The sequence below is a fragment of the Schistocerca americana genome, chromosome 5 (assembly GCF_021461395.2).
Source record: "Schistocerca americana isolate TAMUIC-IGC-003095 chromosome 5, iqSchAmer2.1, whole genome shotgun sequence".
Lineage (NCBI taxonomy): Eukaryota > Metazoa > Arthropoda > Insecta > Orthoptera > Acrididae > Schistocerca > Schistocerca americana.
This window is the reverse complement of record NC_060123.1, coordinates 315,844,550-315,858,943: the sequence shown is the minus strand read 5'-3', so window position 1 is coordinate 315,858,943 and position 14,394 is coordinate 315,844,550.

Sequence of the window (14,394 nt, the reverse complement as noted above, 5' to 3'; positions counted from 1 at the left end):
CATAAGTCATATTCCGAATGGTTTCCGACATAGACCACATTTAATGTCACTTTTGTAGGTTTTCCTTGAATTAGTCGAGCCGGCCGGTGTGGAAGAGCAGTCCTAGGCGCTTCAGTCTGGAAACGCGCGACCGCTACAGTCGTAGATTCGAATTCTCCCTCGGGCATGAATGTGTGTGATGTCCTTAGGTTAGTTAGATTTATGTAGTTCTAGGGGACTGATGACCTCAGATGTTAAGTCTCATAGTGCTCAGATCCATTTGAAACATTTGAGTTAGTCGAAAACCACACTCACCAGCCAATATGTGTGACAGTACGAAATTAAACTACATTAAATTCGCTACAAGGAAGGTCCTAATCACTTTTTTTCTATGACCAATAGTTGGGGAAAAGGGAGCGCGAGAATACTGAACACACCGCGTGACGCGCATGTACTGTAGCGTATGTAGATTTTGTACGCCAATTTAAGGTAGTTTCCCGGCTTGATAGACCACAAGTGTCCTGTATCAAAGCGTCGTCCCCACTACTCTATACTACTGTGACCATTGTGAACAACAAGAATGTTGGAATAATACAGAAAATATATAACAATGTAGATTAAACGTGTTCTATTTTGGAAACCATTCGGAACAGGCCATATGTTCATATGAAGTTTTTTATTCGGAATCACTAACACTGTCACGCTTCAATGCCTGTACCTTTCCTCCTGACTCACCATGTACATTGGAAGATGCATATTTCTGTTTCTCAAAAAGGGCCAAGAACAGTTGGAAATTGAGATTAATAAAATGATGAACATCCATATCTGAATCTACTGTACACGTGCACACCGTAGACCAGTGGAAAGAGCATGGCAGAGAGCACTTTCCATTGTGCTGCATATAAAGGGGTTTTTTCCGTTCCATTCACGAATGACGCGTTGGAATATTGATTGCTTAGACTTTCAATTTCTGAGCACTTTAAGCAAGCTGACAATATTTGTACTGCTGTACAACGTTACCAAGATCTGACAATATCTGCGTAGCTGTTTACAGATAGTACTTCATAGCAGGTAACTCCATCGTTCGAGGAATGCTTGAGTTTACTATTAATATTGTCTACTAGCAGACTAACGTTCAACATGCGCTGCAAATCGTTCTGTCGTTAGGAAAGTCGTGCGTTTCTTTGTCTACAGACTTACTTGTCTACATACGTAGGGACTTCACAAAGTAAGTTTCGCGTGCTGTCTCACGCTAAGACCACAGTGCAACAAAAGTGACACATTGTCAGAAGAATGTATGAGATACAGATTTCCTGTAGACACAGTTCTGCTGGGGTACGAAAAACAGGTGTACTGCAGGCTGCGACTAAATGGAGCGGCAACTGGAATCGTGCTCCCAAGTTGAAGTACGCGGGACAGTAAGACTCTTGTGGGAAAAGCGTCTAAATTGCACGCAGGTTCACCATGAAATTCTGACGGTATATGGACCAAATAAAATGTCGTGCCCATCCACGGTGAAAGAGTGCAAACGTGGGAGCGTTGATCGATAAGTCCAGATCTTGTGCCATGCGATCCTTGTTTTCGGCAAGCTGAAAGAACTTTTGCAGAGAAAAGAGATTTTACAACAGCGAGGGCGTTCAGATAGCGGTTCTCGAACGTCTCCGTGACCAAGAAGCGGATTTATATCGTCGAGGAATTGAGCGACTATTAGTTCCTAGTGTTGTTCACAGAGATTTGGTAACTATGTTGAAAAATAGTGTAGCATGCGTCACTTCGAAGTGCAATGAAGTATTTAACAAAAGTTACTAGAACTGCTGTAATAATGTGCAGCTTACTTCTTGATGTCAACTTTTCCTTGAAGATTCCTAGAACTTCAAAGCATATTTGTCCAGGACAGCTATCTTCCCAAGGGACAAGAATTCTCATATCATGGGTAATTTCCTTCATGCCTCCCAGCGAGATACCGTGTCTGTTAAACACGATCAGAATGCACATGAGGCTGCACCCCAGCACGCCACACGTGCTGCGGACTACCCTGAAGGGCGTATTTGCGCTTACCCTTCATATGGTTATTAAATTAACGTTCATAATTATTGTCGTCGTAATAGAAAACGGCATACACGCTTAATTATTGGCCTCACGTGGAAAAACTTCAGAGTGTAGGATGTAAACCAGGAGCGTCACTTGACGACGTAGGTCTTCCATCGAAGAGCTTTGGGGCCCACTAAAGCATTTCAATGTAGAGAATGCTAAATGTAGAATTGTGATGAGGTGGGGCTCTACAGCTGTCAAATAATTACGAAACATCATTGTAGCTGACCACCAATTCTTTATTATTGTGTTCAGTGTTACCGGTCTCTATCAGTAGACCATTATAAAGCCGAATAAAGCTTAACAAGACTTTCACTACAACACTTGAAGCGAACAACTTCGATGTAGATAGGAAAACATAGCTTCTGTTACTATAAATAATCTCCAAAGATTATTTATTGTAACAGTAGCTAAGTTTTCCGACCTACATCGAAGTTGTTCGCTTCAAGTCATGTAGTGACAAGCTGGTTACTCTTTCCTTCGGCTTGATAATGGTCTACTGATTGAAACCGCATTCGGCATAAAAATAAACAGCTGATGGTCATCTACAGTGAAGTTTCGCAAATACCAGATGTATTTCCTCCAGAATATACAACGATTTGTACAGTCAGTTCGACAAGAAAGTGTACGTCGTTATTCGTATGAAATATATAAAATGTGTGTTTACGTGAAAATACATGTCATTACTAATTGCACAGTTACCTGACAGCTAATCCAATCGCCACCATTATCGATTATAGCTTGGCACCTTTTCGGCGTGCCTTTCACATTTTCCGCATATTCTCTCGGTAACGATCTCCACATCGTCCTGATTTCAGAGTATATATTGGCTTTCCTTTAAGCTACATCTTAATATACGACCAAACATTTCCGGTCACATTTACACCGGAGACACTGCTGGCCAATCCATCAGGGACACCCCATTGCCTTGTTTCCACGCTGTACAGAGACGCCTGCGATGTTTCGGATTATTATCCTCTTTAAGCACCAAGTTGGCCTAGTTCGAACCAAAGAGCTTCTTTACAGAGCTCAGAAGGCATTTTTTTAATCAATATTGCTCATTTTTTCAGCGTTTAAATTGGCTGCAAATAAGTGCAAACAGCCAAAACTGCAACCGACAAAACAAAACATTCAACTCTCATGCTATTTATCTATACACTGTGCAAAAGCGCATTGAGTACAGATTCTGGACCACTACCAGAGAGGTCGCTGCGGAAGTCAAATTTAGAATTATGGCGTAGATTGTACTTCAAGTCTGTGCACACTCTCACTCTCACTCTCTCTCTCTCTCTCTCTCTCTCTCTCTCTCTCTCTCTCTCTCATCCGATTTATCTTGACCACCGTAAATTACTGTTTGTCCAGATACAAATTAAAATATGTTTCATGCAAATGTTCTTTAGCCGTCAGGGGGACATCAATCAGCATGATTGCCTTCATGTAGCTTTGTTTTTACAAAGATATGAATAGCAGTATGACTTTTTTACATGGCACCCTGTATTTTTTATTCGGTAATTCATTTTCTCTCCTAAAGACCTATTCAAAAATGTATCACAGTGTACCAGTCACCGAAATACAGCGTTATTAGTCACATAACACAAAACTCACTTTGAACCCAGGAACACAAACTCGTCCATCTGCTGGAGTTGTCAGAAAACCAAGTAAAAACATAACACAAAACTGACTTTGACTGATCTGTATCATTGCCCAGGAGTAGAACGTTCAAAGGTGCTATGAGTGGTAACCCTGGACACCGATATATTGGTGCACATTTTCAACTTTTGTGGTCCTGTCCTCCTCAGTTGCGCGTAATACTACGGTATATTGATAATTTTCACTTATGGACCGTCTGACAGCAACTGAATAAAACACAATTTTAGTGCCATACGCTTTTCGCCTTTATTTTCTGCAAGGCATCATCAGTGGCCTGGAATATGTACATATGTTAGCTATTTTATTTACATTTTTGTCACTGTACCTATAGGTTATAAACAGTTCTGGTGGTTGGTATTTCCTATTAAGTAGTAATGTTTTGAACTGTACTTACAGGTTGCGTAGAATATGTAAGAAACTGTCTACGCAACCTGTAAGTACAGTTCAAAACATTACTACTTAATAGGAAATACCAACCACCAGAACTGTTTATAACCTATAGGCACAGTGACAAAAATGTAAATAAAATAGCTAACATATGTATATATTCCAGGCCACTGATGATGCCTTGCAGAAAATAAAGGCGAAACGCGTATGGCACTAAAATTGTGTTTTATTCAGTTGCTGTCAGACGGTCCATAAGTGAAAATTATCAATATACCGTAGTACATTGGTGCACATGTTGACTGAAAGATTTATTTACTGCTTCCAGTGTTGCCTGCTGAAGAGAATTACAAGCAAGCACGATGCGTTCCTGCATGCCCTCTGGAGTTGTCGGATTATCGAGATAGACAACGTCTTTAATGCATCCCCAAACAAAAAAGTCCAGAGGATTAAAATCAGGAGACCTAGCAGGCCAAGTAACTGTTCCTCCTCGACCAATCCATTCGGCAGGATACCTTCGGTTCAGAACACGAAGTGCACGCAAGGCATTATATGCTGGACATCCATCGTGTTGATACCACATAAGCAATCTGGTTCATAGCGGCACTTCATCTAGAAGAGGAGGAAGAATTCGTCTAAGGAAGTTGGCATACGCTGTGCCGTTTGGACCATCATTGATGAAATAAGTGCCAATAATTATAGGACCAAGCATCCCGCACCAGACTTTAACTCTCCATTGACGCTGATGTTCCACCTGTCTAAGCCATCGTGGGTTGTCGCTGAACCAATAATGCATGTTCCGTGTATTTACCTGTCCTTTGTTCGAGAAGGAACATTGATCGGTAAATAGAGCATTGGAGAGCGGGTTGGCGAGGATTTGCTACTGTGTCCACTGTCAGAATTGTACCCGATTCTGGAAATCATTCCCATGCAATTCTGATATAGGCGTTCATGGTAAGGATGAAACCGGTGACGTGTAAGAATACGATGTACACTGGTTTTAGGAATGCCAATCTCGTGTTCAAATGTTCAAATGTGTGTGAAATCTTACGGGACTTAACTGCTAAGGTCATCAGTCCCTAAGCTTACACACTACTTAACCTAAATTATCCTAAGGACAAACACAAACACCCATGCCCGAGGGAGGACTCGAACCTCGGTCGGGATCAGCCGCACAGTCCATTACTGCAGCGCCTGAGACCGCTCAGCTAATCCCGCGCGAATCTCGTGTTCAAGTTGTCGTGTGCTCACATGTGGATTCATAGCAACCGAAGCAAGAACAGCAACTTTGGCAGCTTCGTCTGTGCGAGTGCTACGACGACTGCGTTGTCGTGGGTTGAAACTTCCCGTTTCCTGAAGAGTTGCAACAAGACGAGGAAACATCCGTCGGGAAGGTGGGTTCTTGTCAGGATATCGCCCTCGGACAGAAAGAACAGATCCATCTTAGTATATATATAGTTAAGGATCACCGGCCACTTGACCATCTCCTTCTTCTGTGCGAATGCACAAACAGAGCCCGAACTCTTATGGGAATCGGCAACGCGCCGCGAGTAATGAGTATAATGGGCGGGGCACTACGAATGTAGTGCGGGACAATACGTTGAGAATGTGTGTTTCGCGGGAGGCGTGGCAGAGATATATCCCTGCAGTCGCGCCATCCTCTGTGTCCTCGGTGGCTCCGATGGATTACGTCAGTGTCGAACTCAGGCAGTCACGACACTTAACATCGAGAACCATAATGCGGGAACGAAAGAAAAGCGAAGGAAGGAACAAAATAGAACGACAGTTTCCAAACATTGAGTGGCCTGAGATTTGGAAAAACATTAGTTCTAATGTCCTCACGTCTAATATAAAAACGTCATGGTACAAGACAGTTAACAACATAGTTAGCACCAATGAAAGACTGCACGCAATCGGACTCTGTGAAACAAATTTATGTCAACAATGCCATCTAGTTGACACAATAATTCATAGATATACTTGTAGTGGTCACATGAATAGTTGGAAGTGGATCCAGGAGCAAACAGCTCTCAATACAAGAAAATCGCCTGAGCATATATCGCTGTCATTGATACACAGGCCTGAAGTACGCTATTTCCCAGAAGCAAAAAATAACGAAGTGTACTGGTTGCTGGGAAATTTTGTTGATTACGTCCTTAACAAATTAGGATCCGATAGCATCATAGAGTTCAAGGTACACATGCTGTGTAAATTCCACAAAATTAGAAGGTATTCGAATCACAAGAAAAAGTTCGGTAATATGTTAAAAATTGTATTTGAAAGAATGGGCATTGGTTAATATAAAAAAGAAGACTGTTGACAGTGATGTAGTTACCGTAAGGATATTATTTAAAATTTTACAGTATATTTTTGGGTGTGCTTTTTCTATTTCAGAGAGTAGTTTTTGAAATTTATCAGCTAATGTACATAACTTTTGTGACAGTGAGATTGTGTGTCTAATAGTGTCAAAACACAAAACATTAAAGGTGCATTATTGACTTATATTAGAAATCTGTAAATAGACAGTTTTTATGGAAAGGTCCTTGTAGATTGGTTAAAAACCATAAGATTCTATCTTATAATGTAATATTCAATGGCTGGCACATTGCCCTGTTCAATTTTGCACTGTGATGTGTAAGTCAGTTTGACAGTGAAAGGCTTATTATATAGGTCTGATCACTTCAGATACTTAACATTCAATTAATGTCCAGAAAGTGTAGTTGGAAGGCTAGTCAACTTTATTGTATATCTCCTTTCCGCCATTCTCAAGTATTTCAGAAATTGTCTAATAAGATTATCAAATAGTTTTATATTTAAAATTACCCCACCAACTTGCTGATATCCATCACAAAGAACTATTTATGCTTCTGTGAAGATTGGAGCTCACGTAATTCAAAGTGCAGATTTTATTTCTTCATGTTGAATTTCGAATGTCTTTAAAAAAAATTTCTTGATGTTTAACTTAATTCTTTCTGGTAATTTAGTGAGTAACACAATCTTCTGTTGTCATTCTTTAACATCAGCATGTGTCCATGAACTTAGTATGTAGTTGGAATGTGTAACATTGTTTTTTTAATAAATGTTTTTATAAAAAAAGGATAGAGCGTCTGCCATGTAAGCAGGAGATCCCGGGTTCGAATCCCGGTCAGGCCACACACTTTCATCTGTCCCCGTTGACGTATGTCAACGTCTGTAAGCAGCTAAGAGTGTTCATTTAATTGTAATTTCATTCTAACGAGATGCATGGTCACCAATGGTATCTGTTCTTTCGGACATGTCCCCGTTGACGTATGTCAACGTCTGTAAGCAGCTAAGGGTGTTCATTTAATTGTAATTTCATTCTAACGAGATGCATGGTCACCAATGGTATCTGTTCTTGCGGACATGTCCGAAAGAACAGATACCATCTTAGTATATATGTAGAAAACAGTGTTTCAGTTACTGTCCTGCTAACTTACATTCCCCATAGACGAGTAGCATTTCTACCTTCTCTTCGTTGGTACACATTCTACTCACACAACTCTTCAACTGACGATGGTTGACGGAATGACGGGTGTGCATTCTATTTATGTTTACATTTGTCCTCTGTCACCGTCACCACACGGATGTGTTCCATTACCCCGAGTACCTGCACTATGCTCTGGCAGCCTCAACGTCAATGTTGTGTTATGTAATTAATAACGTTGTGTTTCAGTGACTGGTATGCTGTGATACATTTTTGAATAGGTCTTTAGGAGAGGAAATGAATTACTGAATAAAAAATACAGAGTGCCACTTAAAAAAGTCATACCGCTGTTCATTTCTTTGTAACAAACATGAAGGCAATCATGCTGATTGATGTCCCCCTGACGGCTTCTTTCCCGGGTAATGAGCATCAGCAGCTAATTTCTTATTTTCTTAAAGAATATGAACAGTATATTCTTCCTAGCTCCGTCTATACATTTATAAACTATCGTCGTGATAAATCTCTGTGAACTGGAATATCCGACCAATCAATATGAACTGCTGAGTATTATACACAGAGCATTCGTAATCTCTCTCATTTAAATGTGCACGAAGCCTTGACGGTCCCTGACGAACATTGTTATACAACGTGACATAGCTCGCGTTTCACATCATCAGATGACATTGATGACTAAGAATTGCAAACTCACAGACACAAATCTTCAGAGTAGCAAGGCTGAAAGAACTATATAGCTTTTATTTGTCGGAATAGACTAGTGACCCGTGTGGATTTGCTGTTTACTTGGTACGGAGAAGTGGAGTAAAGGAAAAGCAACAACAAAAAGTGGACGAAAACAACTGGAATCAGGTCGCCGCAAAGAGAAAAATGAAGTATTGCACAGAACTGGCTCACCAGGCTACTGGGAACCTAGATTCTCTTCCCGGACACAAGTGAGTAAAGAGCTAGGACAATGTCATGAGTTGAAAGCCAGGGCAAGCGTAGAGCGAAATACTGGAAGGACGCCAAACGCTGGCCCAGGGTTCTACTGGAACTTCTAGAAGCACTCTGGCAGCTGTCGACAGCGCTCTCTCTGAATCTAAATGAAAACATTCCCTCACAGAAGTGCGAGCCGAAAGCCGAACAATGAAATCGTGCATTAATGCAGTACGTAGAGATGAGTGAACTCCTAGTAACGTGCATAGCATAAACCTTCTCAACAACAGCCAAAAAAACAGCAATGAAAGTGATCCGTTGTCTGTCTCAGTTAGGGATCTACTAGAAATAAGCAATACAATGCAGGTAATAGGACTAACACGTGTTAGCGATCCTCCATTTGGCGTTGACGCTTGCGGTCGATAAAAATAGTCTTAGCCCGCATTCAATCACGTCACAAATGCGTTATGAATTTCAATAAGTGCATTAGATTCCATATCTTCTGTGACAAAAGTCATTAGCGCTTTATGTTCCGTAGCTATGTGCTACGTAAATATTGGTACATCACAACACGTCTACAAAGCACAGTATTTATTTCGTAGACAACTCACAAAAGACGTTCACGCTCATGACAGACATCGAATATGTTTTTGTACTGTTGTTACTTTGCATTTGGCTGACATTCACAAAAGTTAAAAATATTGAAAATCTGCATGACCTAGTACAAGTGCATCTTATTCTCAAGTGGCGTTTGGAGTCTAGCAAAACGTGTTTAAAAATGTCCCTCTCCCCAACCCCTCCCCAGTTAAATCAATGTCACAAAACAAAGCACAGTCGTATATTTAAAAATAGAATAAAGCTACCTGAAGATCAGCGCTATTTAAATATTAAAATTAACTTAAATGCATTTTTTGTTCTGTGTTACATTTGTTTAAATTTGTCTTAACGTGGTGGTAACCACATTTGGATCCACTGATATTTCCGCAACTCTGTCTGCCATCTTTGCAAAATATAATTAGTGTGATTTTTATGATGTTTAGAACGACAGAGAATTGATATGTAAAGTGTTTCATATTAAAGGAATTTTCGTGCTGATTCCAAAACTGGTCTTCGATTTGACGAGTCTGTAATACTGCCGACGTTATGGAGAATTTAATATTATGACTTATTTTAGTAATATTAGCTGACGCGTTTCGGTTACAGTTAGGTGTGTAAAACACCATCTTTTGTCTTCCACCATTTTCAGAATATATGTTTTTCTTTTAAAACTATTGTTTAGCTTAATGTTAACGTTGCACAACAGCTTCCTTTGTTAATACGGGATATAATTTTCGCATTAACCAAGTGAGTTGGTCCTCCAAGACACATATAATGCTATTAAGTTCTTTAGTTGCTAGTGACCTTCCATTCACTGCAGCAAAGTATGGCATGACGTATTAAAATAGTGTAAACATACGAAACACGGATTTCTTACAAGAATCGTAAAACTCTGTTTCGGATGGCGGATGGATTATATGGTATCAGTAACAGCGCTAAGCAACCAGAAAAATTGTTTTGTTATCGTAAATATGTACTACGTATAAAAAGAATAGTTCATCTGATATAAATTTTGGTTAGGATCAAAGAGTTTGTTGTTTGGTGTCTGTAACGATTTTGTTTCGATAATCGATAATGGATTATGAACTTATATCACAGCCTGCCTGAAAATCATTAAGAGGAAATATTGCGTGCAGCTTTTCCTAAAACGACACCATTGTCTCGGAGAGGACGGAGAACAACAGCACGGTAATAAGGTAGACGTAGGGCAGGAGACGACGAATCGAGAAAATTTTCAAAACAAACGTATGTCGGAATTGTAGAGTCGTGGAACTATGATCAAGAAAGATTACCAATGAGCAACGACCTGGCGGAACTATGTGCGTTAAACTGACTTGACCAGCTAATGCTGAAGAGCTGGTGATTACGGTTACAGCTGGTCAAAGCTAAGCAAACCTTAAATTCCTAACCTTGGGTGGCTAGCTTTAGGTGGAAATTTGGGTAAAGGGGTTTACTGAGTAAAGGTTGACTATTAAATACGTTAGAAGCACTGCATTAAGAAGATCGACATATGATGCTGTAAGGAAAAATTAATAATAATGAAATGTAAGAGTCATACGTTTAAATTACGAACCTACAAAGAAGATGAATGAACTTTTATTGTAACAAGTGCAGTACATCAGTTAATGTGAAGTAAGAAAATGGTGAAAAACAAAACAGAAATTATATCTCTACACATCAATTTTTCCCAAATCGTAATTTTTACAGCCAATGCTAGAAAGTTCTGCCTTCATCGTCGCTGCATGCATGACGTCGAAGAAGTGATAGGCGCAAACTGGAGAAATTCCTGGCATGTAGCGAATGATTATCGCGGTCTCAAAAATTCTTACTGTCATCCCTTCATAGGAGTTGACGGGTCTTTCATAAGACCTCACCCAAAAAAGTCAGTATACCAGTTCAGTAACTTATTCGGAGAAAACCGCACTTCTACACACTCCCAAACACGTTCGTTTACCGCGCAGTAGTCCCCGGTTGTCTGTCGTTTTAGAGCCGTCGCCCCACAACTGTATTTGCGACCTGTGGATACCTGGTAATATTTGCTCAGTTGGACGTCACCTGCCTTATTCTGGTCTCATTAGGCTGTTTTCATCACCCTGTAGAGCTCATGACCTGTATTTGGCAATCACGGTTCCTTCCACTCTTGCAACAGTTCATCATCTCAACCAAGATGGAGTGAAATTGTGGAGATTAAACGATAATACTGCTAGGCTGCACAACGTATCTGGTTTTAAGTCATCCCAGCGCACAGAATCTCTTCATACACAGTCCACAGTCTCAATGGATGGAACCCTTTTAAACGCCGTAAGTAATTTAAAAAATTGTAATAGGCGAGCATTATCTTATCCACTATTACCTATTTATTGCACTATTAGTATTATATTGCAGAAATATGATAATAGCCTTAGGCGGAAACTGGCCAGTAATGTAATTTATAAGCATGCTGCATGGCACATTAAACGAGAAAGACCACCTACAGTGTTTGGGAGAGTCCCTATCATTTGGTCTAGTATAGTTTGCCACTCTATAGCAGAGGTAAATTTGTGCAATTCCCGGGTTAGCCTGCGAAGCCTCCTCGCTGAAACATACTGTCCAGAAGAGATACATGCCTTTCTTGGGCACATACGACAACAACGATTTCCGTATTTAAGGCAGCTTACGAACTCAAGGGTGGGAGCGATTCAAATGGAAGTAGTAAGATCTCTTTCCACTTCAGAAGGAAATTTCCTTCGCCGGTATTTGGCTGAAGAGTGTGATGCGGCGAAGGACAATAGTGACGATATCACTGTGAAGCACTGCCGTGTACTAAATAACAAACGTCGCAGCAGTATCTCGTGAAACGTATGCCTATGCCACTTGATGGTGAGAGGGCCATCGGAAGACGATCATGAGTTAGATGACCACACCTGTGATGTTCCAATGCGATCGCTCAGTCAATAATTTGTATTCATCCAAACAAAAAGCCCATATGGGTTAAAAGTCCTTATTCTTTGACGGTCCAACAATTATTGCGGATTTCCTGCTTCGGCGTCATGATAAAGGCCACTTGTAATAGTCTGTCAAACTATCGAGTATTTTAATCTACAGGGTGGACCATTTTAATCTGTAATGATAATAACTCGGGACGGAGATAAAATACAGCAAAATGTTTTAGATAAAAGTTGTAGATGGCAAAGAGGATCACGTAATCCACTAAATTACAGGCCCATATCGTTAACGTTGATATGTAGCAGGATTTTAGAAAATATATTGTGTTCGAACGTTATGAATTACCTCGAAGAAAACTGGCTATTGACACACAGTCAACATGGGTTTAGAAAACATCGTTCCTGTGAAACACAACTAGCTCTTTATTCGCATGAAGTGTTGAGTGCTATTGACAAGGGATTTCAGATCGATTCCGTATTTCTGGATTTCCGGAAGGCTTTTGACAGTGTACCACACAAGCCAGATTAAAACTGTGTGCCGGACCGAGACTCGAACTCGGGACCTTTGCCTTGAGAGGCACCCACGTACCTTGCTCATACTGTGGCATCAAGCAGTCAGGGCTGCAAGATGAGTGGTCTGCCAAGCGAGTGGATTTGTTCATGTTTATCGAGTAACATCAATGACTGATTATGAGCTCTAATACTCACAATTAAGCAACAAATTATTTTCCTGTTTGAATATTACGCAACGGAAACGGATAACGCACATCTGACTATTAGTAATTTACACAACTCTGATTGTTCACTACGCACTGGCACTACCACATTTTCTTTCTTACTCAACGGCTTTGATCAACACCGCACTGAATATGAATGCCGCACGCATTATAAATTCTGGGTATCATGACTACACACTGTTCGAAGAATAAGGCCACCAATCTTTTTCTTTTCACTATCTTTTTTATTCCGATAAATTCTATTATGTTTCAAAGATAACCTAAACACACCATTACGTTTTATACAATAATTACACATGAGAAACTCCGCCCAGTGGGCATGGCTTTACATTGGTGATTCGCTATCTTATGGTCTCGTAATTATCTAACGCTACAATGCACTTTCTGGATAGGATGGTGGATCTTTTTATATACCTCACACTTCGACTCTCACACCCATCATCACGAAAATTTCCTCCAGACCGAGCGGTACAAAAGAGAACATCCATAACCCACTGCATCTGAACCTACCTTGCTACTCTCCCATGCAAACCACACATACTTAAATTACATGAAATACATTACACTGGCAACATAGAATACAACACAAAGAATAGTCACAACGTTAGAATCATATCACTTTCAGATTTCCCATTTCAATTGGTATGCATCCCAGTTTCACACGACATTGCCCCACTTCGTAACTTTTCTTTCCTACTATGAACTCTGGAGGATATATGCACGTCTCCCTGTGCAATGCAAGCCAAGTGGCGTTGCTGGATAGACGGCTGACTCATCTTGCTTCACTCTCAGAGTATTAGAGTTTGAATCTAGTGTCACACGGAAACGTAACACGCAAAGTAATATCAAGATCATATTCGTCACACACGCAAGTCCTCAACTGATACCTTGGACGAGTACTTCTCTTTATCCTTTGTCTCATACACAGATTGAGACACACAGTACTCACCACGTGGAAGTGCTCGTCTCTAATTTCAAGTCCTGCACACGCCATTTCTTAAATATATCCAACTTATAGTACACACGCCAGTAATTCAGCTTAAGTTTAGCACTCGGAAGTATTTCAACTTAGTACTAGCACTCGCAAGTATTTCAACTTATTGCTACACGTGGTTTCACTGTGACCGTTGGTCACTTCCGAAGATTACTACGATCCCCTTAATATTACCTGCCTGTCATTTAATTCTCCCCCCAAAAGTTCCTGAAATAGAGAAATAATTATTCCAAGCTACTCTTAAGTATTCCACATGCATACCATTCTCTCCACTCTTTTGTCTTTACGGAGCACACCTAAGACAGGTCTTGCCAACACAAGATCCAGTGCCAGAGTACTGAAACGTGGCCGTTCTTCAGGTCATCTCGCACCTCTGCCGAAGTGGGGGAGCACCTTGCTACCCTATTGGCCAGCCACATTTCAGGTGCTCAAAGCTCAGGTAAATTTCATCTCTTTGGTTCCACGAAAGGTCTTGCCAACACAAGATCCAGTGCCAGAGTACTGAAACGTGGCCGTTCTTCAGGTCATCTCGCACGTCTGCCGAAGTGGGGGAGCACCTTGCTACCCTATTGGCCAGCCACATTTCAGGCGCTCAAAGCTCAGGTAAATTTCATCTCTTTGGTTCCACGAAAGGTGACAAAGGACCGTCTCAAAGATGAT